This window comes from Carassius gibelio, chromosome B2 (genome assembly GCF_023724105.1).
Source record: "Carassius gibelio isolate Cgi1373 ecotype wild population from Czech Republic chromosome B2, carGib1.2-hapl.c, whole genome shotgun sequence".
NCBI lineage: Eukaryota > Metazoa > Chordata > Actinopteri > Cypriniformes > Cyprinidae > Carassius > Carassius gibelio.
In genome coordinates this window covers 21379805-21401030 of record NC_068397.1, presented here as the reverse complement: position 1 = coordinate 21401030, position 21226 = coordinate 21379805, and the positions used below count along the sequence as shown (strand labels likewise).

Sequence of the window (21226 nt, the reverse complement as noted above, 5' to 3'; positions counted from 1 at the left end):
CGCCTTGTCTCTCCATGGGGGAGAGGAATAATATGATTATCTTTTCACAGAATCAATTCAGCTTCGTTTCACGGGAAAGAGGGACTCTCAGCAGAATGAGCTGTTTGAGGCAGAGAAACAAAGGGAGTGTAAGGTTTTTGAAGGCCCTGCTTTCATGTCTCCAGCATCTGGTGCCTGGAGTCTTTGCAGACCCTTTGCACATATAAATGCTTCAAACATTTGCCTTTCTTCCTCAAAACCGGCTGCCTAAGTATAGAAACGAAGCTTCTGAGACCGTTACCAACAGCTGAGCACTATGAGAGCTAGTCTTTGACTCTTAACTGTACTGAGGTCAAAGTGGTAATATCAACAAAGCAAGATCTCTTTTTTTTTCTTGGTACTCTTTCTCTGTAAAAATTCAAAGATGTGAGCTTAAAGGAACCAGTCCAAGTGTTTTGGATTCTTTGTGCACACAATTTTTCTTGGCCGAAAGCATACTAACTGAGGATGTGCAATTGGAAGATCAGGATTATACAGTAATTAAGGGATTTAAGATGTCTCTCTATTATAACAGAGAGCTATAGATCGTACAGCCACAAAAGTAATGATCTGTTCTAGATAAAGACTTATAAATGTTTTATTGAATTTTAAAGTATATCTTGTGTATCAGAGTATCTAATATATGGCTAAATGTTGCTTTGCCATTCCTATAGTATATAGGGCTGTCAGTTTAATGTGTAAATAAGTTGAAACATAAGTTTATATTCCAGAATCAAACATGAAGCATACAGTATATGGTAGGGCTTTAGCAAAAGACTTTTATTGCTGCAAGTTACATCGTTACAAAAAGTACCTTTCTTTATTGGAGAGTATTTCAGAAACAAGCAAATCACTTTTTTTTTAAACGAATGAGTTATTAAATCATTCATTGGATATGCTTAGCCTAAAAACAATGACTCATGAGAAAAGAGAAAAGAATCAAGTGAAACAAGTCTTAATATGTGAGTCATTACAAATTATCGCAAATTATTCATTCAAAAATGAATTTTAATTACTGAAAATGATTTTAAATATTTTTTTTAACAATATAAGCACATATATATTTAATTTGATTAATTAATCAATATGTCCTGTAGTTAACTCATTTTCTCATTGATTGTCAATCATCGCCTTAAAAAAATAACTGGTTTAAACTAGTGTGAAAACAATTAAGCAGACTAATGAAAATCTGGGAATTTTTTTTTTTTTTTGTCTTCTAATCCCAGGTTGAAAAGAAGTCTCAAGTCAGGAGTTGGGCCCATGTTGAGGCAGAGTAACTGATAGTTCGGCCCGACTGCACCATTTGTTTTTTAAGGGTATGAATCTAATGTCATTCCTTCTCATTACAGTACAGACTTCCAATGCCTGCGCTAATTCCTCCACCAGTTCCTTAGAGAAATCCGCTGCCCTGGCTAGCATAAATCATTTTTATTGCTGTTACTTCGGCCTCAATCTGCACAGACAGGTGATGTTTTAAACACTATGTGGATGGTAAATCTGCCAACTTTAATTAAAATGGCATCTTTCCCCTTGTGTCCAGGGCACATAATGGCCTCCAAACCTCTTACAAAGGATCTCTGAGGACTGACCTCTAGGTAAAAAATAAATAAAAAATTATAAATTTATAAAATTATATATATTATATATATATATACACACACACACACACACACACACACATGCCCTCCATATATAAGTATTGGAACGTTAAAGACAAAATTGCTTTCTCTGCTGTGGAGACAAGACATTTGCAAATATGATTAAAAGATGAATATGCTACAAAATTACACAATGTCACATTTTATTATCTTTCGACACACACATGTTTTACCAAATAAAATGGACAGCACTTTTAGAGTTCATCCCACTATTTAATGTGAGGATTAAAAGCTAATATTTAGTTGCAGATCGCTTGCATGCAATCAGAGCAGTGAGTCTGCCACACATATACATCCCCAGACTTTTGGTCTTATGCTTTGAAATGCTTTTCCCCAGTCTTTAATGCAGTCAATTCCAACTGTTGCTTGTTTAGGGGAGTTTTTGTCTTTAGTCTCCTCTTCAGCTGGTGAAATTAATGTTCAATGGACAATCTAAGACTTTACATTTCTTTGCCCTGATAAAGTCTTTGACTGAACTAGCAGGGTGTTTTGGGTCATTGTCCTGATCTAATATGAAGTGCTTTCTAATGAGTTTGGTGCCATTTTCTTGAATATTGTTAGCCAAGATGATTTTGTACCCTTCCAAATCCATTCTGCTACTGCCATCATACATTAAGTCATCATTCAAATTAAGAGTTCCTGTTCTAGAGACAGCCATGCATGCCCATGCCATGACACCACTTCCACCAAGCTTTACAGATGAGGCTGTATGCCTAGGATCATTTGCAGTTCATTTTATCCTCCATACTTTTGCTTTCAAATCACTTAGATAAAGGTTAATATTTGTCTCATCGGTCCATCAACTCAGTTCCAAAACTCTACTGGTTCACATTTGTGAAGAATCTTGCCTTTCTATTTTTGGTGTTGACCAGAGATTTGCATCTTGCTGTGTAGATTCTGTAATTCTGTGTCACATTCTCCTGCGGACTGTAGATTGGCAGATTTCACAGACATGTATTTTAGAGTTAATTTTAACAGCTTTTATGATTTGTCTGTCATCAACTACTGTTGTTTTTCTCAGCCGATCAGGTTGTCATTAGTTGCTGATGTCGCCGGTACTTTCCAAACTCTTGATTCTTCCATGCCTTTATTTTTTCCTATAGTTCTAATTGACTTCCTATTTTCTTTTAACATCCAAATTGCTTGCTTTTCTCTTTCTTTTATTCTTCATTCTGGTTTGTGTGTGCCATCGTCAAATGCAAGACTTAGAATGCAGAAGCAATGGATTTAACGGATAAGACACATTCCCTGTTTTTAATATCTGAAGAATTAATATAACAGGACACAGCTGAACACTTAGAGAGACCTGTGAGGCAACTGTTCCAATACTTATGCTCACATCAGATAGGGAGATGAAACTCTAAAAGTGCTCATCTTCTTAGCTGGTAAAACATCTTTGTGTTGAATCACCCAAATAATAAAATGTGACATTCTGTAGTTTTGTCTCATGTCCATCTTTTAATCAAATTTACAGATTTCTTGACACAGCAAACAGAACAATTTTGTCTTTACCGTTCCAATACTTATGGAGGGCACTGTATGTATATTTATGTATATTTATATATATAAAAAGGGACTACTTCATGCATCTCCAACAGATGACCTAGTTTAAACGTTTAAGGTAAAGTAAGTTTCAGAGATGGTGATTAATGCTGTTAATTGTTAAATAAACTAATCGGCAACACAATGACCAGTAAATGGCGATGAACAATTGTCATTTAACAGTCAAATTCCACATAAAAGAAAAGGCCTGAAACCCAAGGTACTCCACTGTTGTCAAGGATAATAAAATGTTTCACTTTTATTTAATGTAGTCATTTATCACGTTTAAACTGCGAAACAGAAAGGTTAAGTGAGATCCCTTGAGATATATGTTTTAACATCAACGCTTTCCACCACAAAGAGAAGTCATCCATGGCCTCTTGTCTGTCTTCATTGCTGTTAATAACAGTGTGAAACTCAATCAACGAAAGCAATTCGTTTCATTTTGCATGCTAATCATTTAGCAATGCTAAACACTTAAGCCCTTATTTGAGAAGCGCATGAATTGTGGCAACAGTTTCCGCTAGCTCCAGCTGTAACTCCGAAATGAAACACTCACTGAGAAAAGTCAACACTGATTGCTCTGTACTGCATTAAAACGCAAATATTTATGCTGTGACATTTTCCGCAAATCAATAACTTAATCCACTTTCTGCCAAATGCTTTGAAAAAGACTATGCTGTATTATAACGGTCTGGCCTTTTAACTACAAATGCCCTTCTGTGAATTGAACTTCAGACCCTGAATCCATTTATTCTCATCTTGGAGGCAGAAGTTCTAGCTGTGGGTGTGGCTTTAGCAAAGCAAAGCAGAATAAAGTGTCTGTCCTTAGTGCTAAATACATGTTACACAAACTTTATTATGAAAATGAAGTGTCAGCTATTTCTAAGGATTTAAATATATAAATTATCATTTTAGTCTACACTAAGTTACATTTTTTGGCCAATCATTCAGAAATTAATAATTGTCTTTGTAAAAAAGAAAATCAGACCAAATTGCGCTAAATTGCACGTTAATTGTTTTGTGCCCCAATGAAAACCTGAAGAAAATACGTGGCTCAAACAAAGAAGACAAGACAGTGGTATAAATTAAAAAGCCCAAACTCTGTATATGTATTAACACAGTTTATTAATAAAGTATAGGTACAGGAAAGCAGATGAGAATATGAACACTACATGCTAAACTTATCCTCCCATAGGCTTAATGGAAGAAGAGTAGTGTAAAAGTAGGCCTACGGCTAAATTCAGTATACACCTTATTAATGTTACAAACTATATTGCCTTGCCTACTAGGAAGCAGATGTTACCGGAATATGAACGCGACATGCGTCTCAAGTTAAGTGTTTTCCTCCCTTTGAAAATCATTATTTGAAAATGCTATGGCCTCTGGCCTAATGCATTAAGACAGTGATTAAAAAAGCAAAGCATACACCTTATTAATAAAGCATAGTCTATACTATTTACACAAAAGCAGAAGATCCCAGAATATGAATGCAACGCTTAGGTTTCACGTGAAGTGATTTCCTCCCATAGAAATCTACCATGCACACACACATAACCATCGGGGAACATCCTAAAATGCTTAACATGGCTTAATGCATTAACACTGTGTTTTTAAATGACCAAATTCAGTAAACACATTATTGATAAAGCATGTAATGTACAGACAGCAGGCGAGTCCAGAATTAAAGCGCAACGTGTTTTAATTATTAGGCATTAATCGTTTTCGCCCGCAAGGGAAATGTTTAACGTAGCTTAATGCATTAAAACAATTTTTAAATGACCTAATTTAAAATAGTCTAGAGGTTTATTCATAAACACCAGCCACGAAAATCCGTCTACATTCTCAGGGTAATGTTTGAACTGTAAAAGTTACATTTGAAAGACATTATATAGTAATTCGTTATGCTCCGCTATGCTCAGCTGCCACTTTCCATGACCGCGGCTGTTGCTGCCTAGCTGCCACAGACTTGCAGGACTTTGGAATTGGCAGCGGCATCAGCTGCTGGCGCCCAGTTACATAATTCCTGGTAATTAATGTTGTAGGCTGCTGAAAAATATTATATGCAAATATTTTATAAATATGTATATTCAAATTTTACTTTTACAGTTCAAACATTACACAGAGATATATGTAGACGGATTTCCACGGCTGATGTTTATGAATAAATCTATAGCCTAGTCTCTAGAAAAATAGACAATTGTTTAGATTTTTATTCAAATTATAATTTCTTAAGTTTCAATTTAGTGAACTGAAAAAAATGAGAGAAAATAGCAATTATTAAATTATGAAGTGACTGAAAAAAAAAAAGAAAAAAAATTATGTTTGGTTTAAAATTTTTAATTTTGCATTTGCACCAAATGGTCTGAAAATTAAATTGTGAAGCGTTACACGGACCTACAGTTAATGACTTTTTGTTCCTCACAATTTTAAGTTTTGTTCTTGCATTTGCACGTTTATATCTGACAATTCACAATTTTATATCCTGAAATTTTATTTTTTTATAAGATAACATTTTATTTTAATAACTATTTTATATTATTTATATATTTAATAAAATATATTTTATATTTTTAGTTTAAATCTCGGAATTCTGATTTCCCCCACTTTTTTAACCCTGTGGCAGAAACAAGCTTCCATACATGAGAGACTTTAAAAAACATTTTGAACAGTAGATGTCCTTTGTGTGAATCACGTCTATGTGATATTAACCAGCCTCTATAATTTGTCTTTGCGGACAGCCACTAATTTTCCTTTTCATTTTTCATCTGGGCCCTGCTCTTTACCAGCAGAGATGTAACAGTCATCGGTGTCCCCGAGACATTATCAAAACCTGACAAAGCACCCCAGTGTGGGCCTAATAAAGATCCTTTATGAGGCTGAGTGCATTAGTAGGACTTAGAAAAAGCATTGGACTTCATTGATTTCATGCACAGTGCAGTGTATTTACACTTCCTCTCTATCTGTTATCAGACACAGGCTGCTATTGTTTTCTTTAGCGAGGGCCACTTATGAAGCTTACTTTGCAAGAAGTGTTACTTTAAGTGCGACTGGCATGAGGAGTGGCCAGACAATGGTGTATTTTTATTTTCCCAATTGTCTTTATGTACATCTCTCATATACAGAGGTATTTCAATTGATTTTTTGGGAAGGAGAGGAGGTGAGCTTCGCAGCTGAGTGATGTCTTTGCATTGATTGAGCTCCTGGGTAGGTACTTAGAGACCACAATTTTCCCTGTGTGAAGCAAATTCAGCAATTAAATGGACTGAAATGCCGCTTTGTTACACTGTATGCTGCCATTTGCATGCAACATTGTTTTTGTCTGAGGACAAAACAAAAACAGTACTTTACAACGAAGGTTTGAAAGTGATAAAGATTTTCCTTGCTGACCTTTTAACACAAGGCAGTATGATTGACCACTGCACTGAACCTTCACTTTTTCACTTTCCTCCACCATCAACTTGGCTTTGATTTTTATATTAATGTCTTTAGAATAGGAAGTAATAACATAAATAACATAAAAACATAATAGACAAAAAAAAAAAAAAAAAACAGTTATAAAATGTCAGGCATCTGGTTTTGTATTTTGTTATTTGATATTTTTTATAAGCAAATCACAATGGATTAGATGGATGGATTTAATTTTGCATTAATGATAATAATAATAATAATTATAATAATAAAAACAACAACAACAACAAAAACATTGAACATCTGTCACACTTACCCTCTGATGTACTGCAAAGTCACCAGTGGTCTTCTGAAAAAAAAAAAAAAGAGAGAAAGAAAAATAGCACAATTATTTTCATCAAACCACCAATGTAATGATTTGACCTTTTTTCAAATTGTCAAAGGTGGAAACTCAGCCTTTTAAAAGCAAGTTATACATAATAATTCAGTCTTTTTCATAATTCATAGCGAGTGCAGCATGAACTGTACTGTAACCAATATCTGAATGGTGGGAGATAAATGTTAAGCTCTGCCAGACGCCCCTGAACCACCATTTGATGCTCTGTCGTTTGCTTTAAAGAGGCTGGTGCTTTGGTTAAAAGGGTCATAAAAGCATAACAACACTTGAACACTGGTTATATAAAATGTGAGCATGTTAAAAACAGAAACGAATAGAATAAAAGTGCTTTACATCTAGTTCCAAATCCCTTCTGTGCTTGCAGTCTTAGGAAATGCTTTCATAGTAAGACAAAGTCTCTGTAGTTTGCTGAAGAACACAAAATTAGGCACTATTTTTGTTCTGCTTGTAAATGCTTCTTTTGAGGAAGAAATTACCGGAGGTTGTTCTGTACCTAATAAGCAATGTCTTTCATTTCATAAGCAGAGTGCAGAACCATCCTTTATTTAACAGCTTCTCCGAAAGACTTCTCTTTTCTACAGAATACATGATTGGTAAACACCATGCATAAATGCAAATAGTATGGTACAGTAAAAGTAGAGATTACGAAATACATAAAACGAAATACATAAAACATAGTTTGTTTGGTGATGGTTCACAGATAAGAAGAACCTCAGCAACTGTCATATGAAAGTGCTGTGGATGATTAATAGGAAATTCTTATTCTACAATAAATCACTCAATGACCTGTGTAATCTGCTCATTAGCCAAATACTGTCATTTCTTATGTATTTATTAACTGACAGTATAAATAATTAATTTTTCATGCTGATTAAGATGTTATAATTTGTATTAATGTGCAATCCATTGGTGGTGGACATTTAAATGACTTGTTCTGTAGTTTACATGATACAGCAGTAGGTGGCGACACGTGTCTTTATGAGTGAGTCATTCATTCAGCCAATTCATTCAGACAAGCTGATTTATTCAGGAAGGAAACCTTGTGTATTTATGAGTGAGTCATTGAATTATTCATTCAGCCAATTCATTAAAAACATCATTACTCTGTGTGGCTATATTCTTTGGTACTACTGTAGTCGTGTTGATGGACCAAAAACAGATAAAGCTATAAGTGACACATCCTGCTGATAAAAAAAAATAAAAAAAAATAAATAAATAAAAAAAAAACAGTTGCAGTTGTGCTGTTTTTATGGTTATCAAGACTCGTGAAGTAGCTGAAGTTTCTCAGATGATAGTCTGTTATTGTCTCCATTTAATCTTTTTATTATGTTTAATTGTATTTGAATAATTTGTCACCTTGGAAAAGAAAATGCAGACTGAGACAGAATGTCACTAATTCAAAGATCCTTGGTGTGAAAGCAGATAAACTCAATGACACTTTTTAAGGTGAAGGGTGACCCTCGAGGCAGGACAGATCTATAGACAGCACATTAGCCCTCTGTGATGACAGACGTGAGCTTGAATGATTAATAGTGCATGTGCTTGAAATAAAGACTTATTGATGTGACCTTTGAATGCAGGAATTTGGTGCAAATGGAATGACATATATCCGCAGGACTTATCCTTCCTGATATTTCCATACCGTCATCGTCCTTGCCAGGAGAATAGAATAGTGTAGAATTGTGGCAGAGATGTTAGGCATTGAACATGCAAAAACATTTCTGAATATTATTCAGAGAGTAAAACAGATTGTTATGTGTCGTTTGTATGTTGTCAACTGACAACATTTTGTAACTTGAGAAAAATGTATAATTAAATATAAAGTTAAATATTTAAATTAAATATACTCTTAAATTTTGTCTATACAAAATTTGTACAAATTTTAACCATTAACACAGGAAAATAAAATAAAACAGACAATTAGACAAAGAAAATGTTTTTGACTCACATTGATCTTTTGTCACATTGTATAGGTTAAGTTGTTTGTCATGGGCTGTTTTGGCGGTTTTCTGTTAGAAACAGGAATTGCAAATAAATACTGCAAATTCTAAATTGTAAGAAAATTGTTATACAAAATCGTAGAGAAAGCAAAGACAAGAAAGTGTTGACTCCTTGCTAAAATAAAGTCCTTGTGAATGTTATTTTGTGACAATTAGCAATCTTTTTTAAATACATCTCACATATGTACAGTATGTCTTATAACAATGTCTTATAAAACTGTGCACACCAAGGTATAAATATACTGCACACATTTTAGACTATTTGATCATTTCGTTATAACTACCCCTATTAACTTCATTTCACGGTCTCTGTTTATTTTCATAAGTATGTATAGGTTTATGTACTTAATATAAGTGATGAATCTCAGAAATATTGCTAATTAGTTTAGATGTTGACTCCATACACTGCATACTAGGAGCAAAGGAAACAGCTATTTTGGCTGATGGGATTTTAATGCGTAACAATATCTACTTTTTGCCTTGTAAGATGAAATGCTCACACTGACAGCAGACATTGTCTTACCACAGATTTAATGTGTCATTATGGCACAGGCTTATAGTATGTTGACTCCCAGGAAAAGCTCAGTCAAACAAACACAGAAGCTTCCATCTGTTAAGCTCCTATTCGCCACTCTGTCTCAATTTTTCTCTCTCTCTTCTTTGTGGGGTGTCCAGGTTTAGTATTGATCGGGGTATTCCTAGCCCATTCGTCTAACTTTCTGCCTCTGTCCGCCCTGCTACAACTCACGGACTGAAAAGCTTGGGGGTCCTGGGATTTTGAATAGCTCTATGTGGCCTTTTTCTTGGTGAGATACTGATGATCCACTTAAGTGGTAATGTAAACAAAATCTGCTTCCTGTCTCTCTGTCTATATCTTTTTATGTAGACTGTTTAAATTAAATGGAAAGCAGGAAATGTCAGCTGTTTAAAGGTCATATAAGCAGTGTCTGAAATGGCACTTACACTTCATTTAATCATTTATCTAGTGCCTTTGTCCTCTAGATCTCCTTCTGCCCATTGTGCTTGATGTATAATAAGCCAGGAAGATTCATTGAAATCCTTTATGAGAATCTAATGGGCCTTTTCTGTTTCTCTCAAATATCCAAATGTATAATTGATGCAATGTTCTGCTGTACTGTATATGGAGATAGGCTAAAGGAAGGTTTCCACAAAATAGTTAAATAAGCATTCAACTCAGTTAGAAATATTGTTTCACGACCTTTTGTCTTTTGTCTTCAGTAATGCTCAAGTACGATTTCATAGACAAAAGGCATTTCTTTATATTCATATTGATCTATGTATCATTTAGCATTAAAATTGATATTATTATAATAACCATTTTAATGCACTGAACTGAAGCAGTTAAAACAAATGGATTTTAAAATATTTTAAAATGTAAAAGTTACTATAAATCATAATTTTTATAACAATATTAATGTTTTACTATAATTTTAATGTTTAATTAAATAAGCACAGCCTTAATAAGCATGATATTTTATTATTATCATACATTTTTTGGTTTAAAAACACAAAATCTTTCATTGTGCTACAATAGTTTCTTGGTACGGACACACCAGAAGTGGCTGTCCATAATGAGCTGTCATGTCTGCCCTGAAAACAATGTTTCTTCCACAAAGGATGAACAAGAAGTTTGCAAACCATCTTTCAGCTATTACTGCCTGCTGTCTCCCTTGTGTTTTTGCTTATCTTTCGCTTTTGTTGTTTCCTTATCCTCTGCCATTCCAAACACACTTTCTGTATTGTTGCATCCGCCTCAGGAAGGTTTAGATACATGCAGCGTCTAAACACAGTTACAGCCATATCAGTAATAGCGGCATGGCTGAATTCCCAAACTGTAATTTGACAGTAACACATATTTAATAAGTAAAACCACTCTTCCGCAAATAATTAATGAGAAAATCCGCATCCTTCATTAATCTCAGTCAATTTGAAAAACAAAGCCTTGGTCTCTGATCCATATTAATGTTATGAGTTTTCTGCTGAACCAGTCTTTAGAAATTAAATCCCCACTTCACCAAAGTAAGCTTCAAAGTTTTATTTATTTATTTATCTTTTTTTTTTTTTTTTTTGGAAGAAGAAAGATGTTGTTTTGTTTTGCTTCAGAAGAGCTGTGATTTATTGCAAAACTGAAAACTGGCCTAGATAAGAAGAAGAGGAGGAGGGTTTTATACAAATGTGTTTGTGGACACATTGACCCACAGTCCCTCGAATCCCCACAGTGTGTGTTGCTGATTAGTGATGGCTGAGCAGTAGGAGTGTGCTTTCATACTTCCTGCCTCTCAGAACACCAAACAGGGAATTTATACTCTGAGTTTTATAATAAAAAAAAATCTCCTGCTCAAAGAGGATATGGCAAAAATGACAAATTCATGTTTGATAGGATAATCCCAAGGTACTCCATCTTGGGTGAGACATGCATCAGTTCTCCTTTGAAATTCAGAGGCGAGGCGTCTGCTACACTCCTCAGACAGCGTGAATCCCATGAGTACCTCAAAAAGACCATGTTACACGCTTTTTCAGATGAAAGCCCTTTGCTCAACTAAGTAAAATTCATCTTAAAACTTTTGAAAATATTTTTTTTTCAAACAAAAACAAGAGAGAAAAAAAAGTGTCAGCTGTTATCACAGTCAACAAATTGGCTGACAAAACTCCTTCTGTTATACCTATACTTTTAACCCATTAGTCAAGTTTATCATTCTGAATGAATATTTTCTTTCAGACTTTCTCTTTTTCTCTCGCCGGGTTTGTGTGGAACAATTTGTTTAGAATGGCTTAGCAAACAGGACGCAGTTCAAATTTGGATGTGAATTTGACCTTAAAATAAAGTGACCAAAAGTGTTTAAACTAAAAAATAAAATATAATAAAAAACCCTTTGATATTTGATAGATAGCTAATGGTATTGGAAAGTGCAACTTAAAATAAGACAGATAAATTTAAAGGTAAAAAAGACAAAATTTGATCGAATTTCTAGTTTTGTAGTTGGATTCCTCTTTCGGTTTCATAGACGGACGGACGGACAGAGAGACAGACAGACAGACAGACAGAAAGACAGACAGATAGATAGATAGATAAAATTGCTGTCAAATTTAGCACGTTGATGTGTGTGATTATTTTACGCAATTAATGCAGGGGCGGAGCTAGGGTTGGCCACCTGACTCACAACTCCTGCTGAGGTCTCTTTTTTCTTGTCAATAATTAAATTTATTTAGATGCTGAACAACAACATCAAATGAGAAATGGGCACTCAGCGCCAGGCGCTAGTCAAACAAGCACGGAAAAGGTAGAGGTGATGAGGGAGCTTCAGTAGAACAACAGGGAACTGCAGCCAGATGAGATGTTGTCAGGCCATATGTCAGTAAAAAAAATAGTTCCTGTCCTGTTATACTTTGCTCGTAGCACGTGCTCTTCAATTACACGAATGGATGCAGCACACTGTAGCCTATATAATTTCTTCCAAAATGCAAAAGAAACTACAAGCATGCAACGTTGTAGTTATTTCATCATTTAAGTCATGAAGTTAACTAAAAAGCTATTAAAACTGCCTTAAAACTGTGTATGCATGTAAGTATTTGTTAAATACGAGTCATATGTCTCTAAAATGCAGTGGTTTTCTAAACTTTCCTGGAGCACTCCAGCACCGTCTCCCTCATCTAACACACCCGATTCAAGTTGCCAGCTCATTAGTGGACTTTAAGACTTGAAGTGGGTCACAAAATGTAAAGAGTTGTGAAAAAAAAAAAATACGACGTGTGTCAGATCTGCATTGAGTTCATCAGTAGCAGCTCTTAAAGGGTTAGTTCACCCAAAAATGAAAATTACTCACCCTCATACACTATAAAAAAGTGTAATAAAAAGCACCCATCCTTAATTAAAAAGTGTCAGTTCCTGGCAGATTGAGGACAACTTTGCACATGTGACGCTTAGAAGTGTCAAAACAAAACAGCAGTCACTAATCAGAAGTACAAAGTGAGGACATAACCCAAGAGGAGACTGGTTTTCCTTTGCTAAAGTAAGGAAACTTTGCTTCCTTTGCTCCTGTTAACAAGTTTTTTGAAAGTTTCTGCTTCGGTGTACAACTGTTGGTGCAAGCTACATTAAAGTGATTATCACTTTTTAAATATGGATATTTTTCTTACAAAAGCACATTGGTTTCGTTACAGGAGGCCTTTTTTCACCCCCCGAAGCCGTGTGAGACACTTCTTTTTTTAATGGTTGGGCACTTTTTCGTCTGAAATAAGGAAGTAATATACATCTAGGGTAATCTATGAGCTAATTTACATTTTTGGGTGAACTAACCCTTTAAAGCAGCCAAAATAACATAATAACCCATGCCGTGATGTCTGTTAATTAAAGAACAAAAGAAAAATAAGGAAATCAATAACTTAATTCTACTGTAATGTCAAACGATTATAGTCAATGGTAAAACAAAAAATAGAAATCAGTAGTTATTGGTATGTTTAATAGTCACCTTCAGTCATTAATCACTGTAACATAAAAGCATATTTAAACATTTTAATGTTAGGTGGGAATAATCGTCAGTTACACAGTGGGGTGTGATTCAGTTCACATTCCAAATACTGAATTGAAAGAAAGCCAGTTCTGCAGTTGTGAATTTTGCACAGGCTTCTTCCCTGCTAAAGGATTCTAGCAGTGAGAGCCTATGTTTGAATTCAGATTTGGGCTGGGACAGTCACTCAGGGAAGGAACAATAGGTCCTGCTACAATAATGTCATATAGTGATGGCTGGACTGTGTATACTTATTTCCCAGGCCTCTTTGTCATCGCCGGATCCTGCTGACCTTGTGCACAAATCAGTATCAGTGAGCACAGTCTTTATTTCCAAGCTTGAGAGAAAAGTTTGCTCACTGGTCACCTTCGTAACCTTGCTCCAAATGAACATTTCCTTTCCTGAGCCAAGCTTGCGTTGAACTCTTTCACACTTTAAAATGAATGTATCTGGGTTATGCGTACTGTAGTTAAAACACTGTGCAAAAAATAATACAGTGTATGTGAATAACTCACCAGACAGATCTATTGATGAACTGTGCTAGCTAAGTCAGCAAGGAATCTCAAGGTTATATTTGATGAACAGCTCAGTTTCACACATCACATCTCAGCAAATTATTGACAGCCCAGTAGCTTCATACACAAAGAAAATCCAAGCCCATGTATCAAGCACTGACTGCCAGTACATATGGCAGGGGCTAAAGCAGTGTTAGGCACTCCAGAAAAGCAGATTTTGGATGTCTCTCTTATCTAACACACCAGATTTAACACATCAGCTCATTAGCAATGTGTTCCATGACCTGAATTGGGTGCGTCAGGTTAGTGAGACATCTAAAATGTGAAGAAAAAAAAAATAGTTGGCCCATGTAAAATGAGTGCAGACGGTATTTGATTATTTTAATATGGCTGTCACCCAATTACCTGCTATGTCACCTAATTAATATTCATAAGCCAGGCTGACAAGCAATGAAATGTGTCCTCTACTTTTTAATCATTCCTATGATCCCTGACAGCTGTGAGCCCTCCAGGGTGCCCACCATTTGGAATTTTCAAAATTATTAATAACGAATGGATGGATGGATGTTGTATTTATTAGAACTGTATTAAGAAAACTCATCTTCCTGTCATTCCAATTCAGCTTCCCCTGGGGTTTGGCCATTTCGAATTCCACTTCGCAAACTGAAAGGGAGCCATGTCTTCAATTCTGAAATTTGCACCTTCCTAAACTGATGTAAAGCCACTTCTCTGCCAACAACACTTCAGCCAAGAATACAACTTCTGCAAATGATGATCAGGTGCTGTCTGTAGCTGAGATTAGCAGACATTGCAAAAAGTCACCCTAAGAAAATGTATTGGCCCAGATGGAATTCCTGGCAGGGTGCTGAGAGAATACCTTAGTAAGCTGTTTGATGTCCTCTCAGATATCTTCAACACCACACAAACACCGGCTGCTGTGCTAAACTTTTCGAAACCACAATCATCTTTCTGCCTGAGAAGTCAATGTTAACATCCCTTAACGACGACTCTTGCCATGAACTCACACTTGTTATAATGAAGTGTTTTAAACTACTGGTCATGACCCACATTAAGGCCTCCATCCCACCCACACTAGTTCGCTTACAGTCAGAACCGTTCTACTGTGCATACCATAACATCTGCCTCCCACTTGGTTATTTCCCAACTGCACAATAAAAACATTTTAGAACACTCATTGACATCAGTTCAGTTTTCAGCATTATCATAGCACTGACAATAACTGGCAAACTCTCTGCACAACGAAAAAGCATCAAACCATGAGAGTTTACAGAGTGCTTGTGGAAGACAGTGAAAAATAGACACACAAGATGAGCTTTAACTTGAAATGGAGATGAGAGCATTTCAATTACTTTTTTTTTTTTTTATATTCATATTCATATATAAATTCCACATTCTAATATTCCACATTATAAACACAAAGTTTTCCTCCAAATTTAAATATATGAATGCAGGCATAATGTGCAGAAAAGATTTCAAATCTCTGGATACACTGAAAAGCACACTCAAATAACAGGTTAAAACGTATGTATTTATGAGTGCTGAGTTTTGAGTTATATGCTTATGAGTGTTGCCCCTGATTATGCAGATTGTGCCACTGTGTTCATACAGTATACTAGGGTGACAAACACTTAATGTGATAAATGGAGTTTATAGAGTTAAAGTTTATTATTACCTATTAAAAGGAGTATTCAGATGGCTTACTACAGTGCTTTTCAGCAAATGTGCAGAGCAATCACATAATCATATATTTTTAAGGAAGCTGACGGCTTAATAGCAGATTTTAGAGCAGATGAGATGACAGAAGCCTGTCTAAATAGGGTTTAGCAAATGCCTTGTCCTTACAATGGCAAAAGACATGGCAAAGGCTCAGAATAATGTACATTAGCACCCAGATCTATGGGTTTTTGGCAAAAGTCATCTTAACCTGAAGTATCACTGCTGTGTAACTCCAGGATCACCTGATAACCTCTATTTTTTTCACAGACACACACACACATGCACGCACACACACACACACTTATTTACTTCTCAGGGGTTCTATTTCCAGAACCACCTACTATGTTCTCCTACATTCTCCTTCCATAAGATAATTGAACAATGCTGCCGTCTCTTAATTTGCATATATTTGTATGCACTAAATATTACGGCTGTCATTCCATTAAAAATGTTAAACAGATTAAGTACAAGATTTTCCATAACACACACACAAAAAATAAATAAAATAAGTCACACACACACACATATGTAGTTGAAAGAAAACAAAGCTTTTGCAATATTTCAGAGAAAAGTAAGTAATACGTATAAGCATACAGTATGTTGTAGTGTTCTATGGCATTGCATGTTTTAAGATGTTGCTTTAAGTTAAAGTATCACTAATTAAGCCCAGGTTCATTTGACTGCTTTACTATTTATTTAATTTAAATTATGACATTATGCAAAGTCTTATATTCTCTTGAGAGAATGTAGAACAGAAATCACCAAAACAACTTTGAAGCAGAAGTAACATGACATGATCAGAATGTGACAGCATATCACGCTGCTGAATTACGAGAGCGGCTTTGAGAGATTTTGGCTTGATAAACCCCACTTTGCTCTTAAACTTGTGCATCTGAGTGTTGATGATTGCTTTAGTTTAACCTCAGTCTGACTGACATGATTATAGGTTCTGTTTAATAACAGCAGAAAATTCTGTTCCATCCGTTTGATTTTGAACAAACTGATTGGCATTCGGTAGCTACACTAACGAGGGAAGTTGACTCTCTCTCACTGTACTGTACAGACCCATGAAGTTAAATATGCATGGAAGAAAAGCCTCCAGAAAGATCAGGTGAAGTTACGCAGGGAAAATATTAATGTAAAGGAATCTTTAACTGCTTTATGATAGAGAGGGCATTAAAAGCTTGAGCGCATTACATTAATTGGGCAGTTCTCACAGACCACTAACACATAATGTGAAAAATGAAAAAATGAAGGAAAGCCAATAAAATGGCAAACACACCAGCAACTGTTGCCTTTTAGTTTATGGAGGCCTTGTAATTAATCAGTGTTCACGAGGGTGAGGATAATTTTTATGCAGCCAAAATGTCACTGTTACTTTGAGGCACTGGATTTAATTCAGCTGAGATTCAGCCAGGGTGCTCACGCAGTATAAATACAAATCTAGCTCTGGGCAACTTCAAAATTATGTTAATAAAATGTGAAATATGGCTGTGATATTTCCTCCCGGTTTTGACAAGGAGGTATTTTTCTTTGGCAAAGATTGGCTTTATGGGGTTTATGGAGTGAATTCTAAAACTCCATCATAACTCAGTGCTCATTACTTTGCTAATGAACACAAGCTTTTTTGATCTGTTGTATGTGTATAGGAGTGTAAGTGAAATGTCAGCTTTTCTCAGGGCTCCAGAATAAAAATAAATAAATACAACGGAGCTACATGCCTCGTAAAATGAAACATTTTGGAGCAAAAATACTTTCTAAGATTATTAATTACATAATCACTCAATAAAGATCAGATTTCAGAAAAGGTTCAGTTCAATTAAGTGCATAGTTTTCTAATTTAGCTTCTGAAAGTTATTAACGAAGGTAATAAAAGTAATGTAATCTGATTACTTTTGGATTACTTTGTTACATATGTAAATAAGTAAATAAATAAATAAATAACCTACATGCTTTTATTTAATTTTAAATAGTGCTGTCAAACGATTAGATAAAAGTTTTTGTTTGCATTATGTATGTGTGCTGTGTATATTTATTATGTATAAATACACACATGCATGTATATATATTTCAGAAAAATATGTAATGTTTATAGAGTATATTAAATATATTTATTTAAAATATAAATTCTCTTAATATAAATATAGACATGTAAATACATTTAAATATTTTCTAAATATATACTGTATGTGTGTGTATTTATATATACATAATACATATACACAGAACACACACATATATTATGCAAATAAAAACTTTTATTTTGGATGCGATTAATCGCGATTAATTGTTTGACAGCACTAATTTTAAATGAAACAGATGTAATCCTGATAGTATTCGCACTTTTTACAAAATGTAACTGTAATTCGAATACCTTGTTCTTTGATGTAGCTGTAACCCATTCAAGTTAGACTCCTAGATTTTTGTATCCAGATTATGTAACACAGTTGCATGTATTCCGTTACCCCCCAAACCCTGTTCATGAGTGACTTCAGCTTTTTGTCTCACTCATTATAAAGAACAGGTTCAGAAGAATCATTCATTTGTGAATCAGACAACACAACATCGTGGGTTGGGTGCTCATCTTAAATAGCTGAAAAATGACTTTTCATGGTTCAATGAGGGAGTCAGTTATGAACTCATTAACAGCTCTGAACAATTCACTGCCTGATTGAGTCTTATTCAAATCAGTTTCTTATGAGCAAGTTCAGTGGTGTTTCACTAGTCTTTTTCACTGACTTGTTGTAAAGAACCAGTTCATAAGAGTCATCCATTCACCAGTTTGGTGGTGAATACTGTATGTCAAAATGGACCCAATTGAAAAGTGATGAGTCAGATTTCAGTGAGAGAGTCAATTGTGACTGCTCCAAATGATTCACTGACTGTTTGAGTCTGATTCTCATGAGCGATTTCAATGGTGCTTCACAAATCTTTTTAACTCATTATAAAAGAGCCAGATAGCAAAAGTCATCAATTAGCCAATCGGACAGCAGAGCTTTTGATGTATTTGGTGCTGCTTGTAGAAAACACAAGCATTCACTGTTGCAATTAGATCGCATTTGACATATCCTTATATGAATATACTCAAAGATTTCCTCACAGTGTAGATTTTCAATTATTGACATACATGTTTATTTTTTGTTGCATTTGAAATCATTTTTAATTGCAGTCTGGAGCCTTGTTTTCTCTGTCTCTCTCTCTCTTTCACAATTTAGTTGGTTCATCTGCTTTAAAGCTTGTGTATTCAAGTAGGTCTACCTGTTTTTACATCTATGCGCTCTCGCACAAAAGGTGATATTCAAGATGTACAGTCAGTAAGAAATATCATTCATCAGACAGCACAATAAATGAGCTCCCACCTCCATCCAAACTGCATTTACACACAGATACAATGTTATATATATATACATTTGTTGAGGAGCTCTATTCAGGACAGGCTATAAATGGCTGTATAAGAACACCCATTTGTTTCATGTCAAAGAATGAAGTACTATGAACTGGAGAAGTACACAAAGGCATCTTTTCCTAGCCATACTTCTACCTCGAGAGAATTTCTATGCATGCATAAGAGAGTGGAGGAATAAGCATTGCTTTGCAACAATTGCTTTTGATTAACTGTGTGCCTATACAAATTGTTGGTGGTCTTCATATGCTCTTTGTCTTGATAAATATGCTTTATGATGCACATGTTGAGTTACAGTATTCTTTTTCCAGAAAATATGCTGAAATTACAGGTAGCTGATTGTCCTAATTGTTTTTCATGAGTACACTGAGAAAGCTTTCAGAATGTAGATTTATATGGACAGCTCAAAAACTGTAAAGCAAAGGAGTCTGGTAGAAGCTGTTTTTGAAGGAGAAAATCTCTCTGTGCCATTCCTTCAGCCTCCCACACAATTAACAAAATGATTTTCACAGCTCTCTATACAATTAATCATTCACCACACTTCTTTGAACACAAACGCTCTACCAACCCCCACAGAGCCAAGCCACAGAGGGTTGGATCCGAGGCCAGTTTGAGGCCTGTTTCACACCGCACATAGATCAGTGCACAAGCCATGCAACAGTAGGCAAGCTAATGTTGCGATTTAACACGGAGAGCATTTCTGATGTGTTACTGATCAAATAATAGACATAAGCTATAATATGCTTGTCAGAAGCCAGTGGAAATTAACAAATTTGCAATTTAAGTTAATCTATATGGAATGGAACCCAAACACCAAAGTACAGCTATAAACTGCATAAATCTATTTCTTTCATGAAAACCCTCAGAAGATTTTAGCATGGTAATGGATATGACAGTGTTAATTTATCTGGTCTTGGCAAAATAGATCTGCTATGCTGCTGCTGAATTGCTGCGGCTGTTGGTTATTGTTGTTGTTGTTGTTAAATATTGCAGCTGCAAAGCAATTACAAGAACTGCCTGGTAAATACAGGGGGAGCTGGGGATGGTGGAGGATTTCATAGGAACTCTAAAAGTGCACTGTGAAATGCTCTAGTTCAGCGGTTCTCAATTACAGTCCTTGCAACCCCCTGCTCTGCACATTTTGTATGTCTCTCTTACCGCTTCAGATGTTTGTTCTATTCAAATGTATGTGCCCTACGAAGTGCCCTCACAGAAAATTCCACCATGATTCCAGTTAGAAGCAAATGTATATGATCTACTCAAAGTATAATGAAGTGTGCGAGACGTGAATTTAAATTGTATTTATTTACAGAGGTATATGATGTCGCACTTGTCCATGTGTGAAGATGTTGCAGAGCTCAAATCCGTGAATTAATGTTCCGAAGTTAAGGGTGTACTCACACTAGCCAGTTTGAACCGTGCCCGAGTGCGTTTGACCACCAAAGCGCGGTTCGTTTGACTAGTGTGAGTGCTCCAAACCGTGCCCGGGCGCGGCTCGATTAGCTGGCCCTGGCCCGCTTGGAAGAGGTGGGCCAGGGCACGGTTCAGTTGGACTCGGACACGGTTCGCATGCAGTGTGAGCGCTAACCGTGCTGGAGCACGGAAAAGGACGCGTTGCGTCACGGTTTTGCGATGCTCCAAAACCAACATGGCAGGGAAAAGTCGCTTTGGTCTACGGCAGAGGTGCAAAACGCATAAAAACTAAAAACTGCAAAGTCCTTGCTGCACTTCAGCTGATTGATACCTTGCAAACATCCTCATACGAACAGCACGATTACGTGAAAATTTTCGCGACACTAAGGCGACACATCTGTTTAACAACAGGCTGTGAGAGGGCTGTGGACCAAACGACACAAAATTATCCACAAAGAAAACAGAGCGATGGACTCCATTGTGTTCAGAGAGTGCCGCTCTTCCTGTTTATCCCGAAACCGTCGCACCATAATGACGTAAGTGTGCTCCGGCACGAAAGCTGAAACCCTAAATGTGAGTAGGGGTGTGACGGTTCGTATATAA

General features: G+C 35.8%; 1 protein-coding gene across 2 annotated transcripts in view; it reads right to left on the bottom strand.

Moving 5' to 3' along the window:
* LOC127951229 (tenascin-R-like) overlaps positions 1-21226 on the bottom strand; it is a 139209-nt gene that overhangs the window by 98766 nt on the left and 19217 nt on the right. For both annotated transcript variants that reach the window (XM_052549033.1, XM_052549034.1), the window contains exon 2: positions 6946-6978. The gene's annotated coding sequence lies outside the window, so the exon portion shown is untranslated. The remainder of the gene's footprint in view (positions 1-6945; positions 6979-21226) is intronic.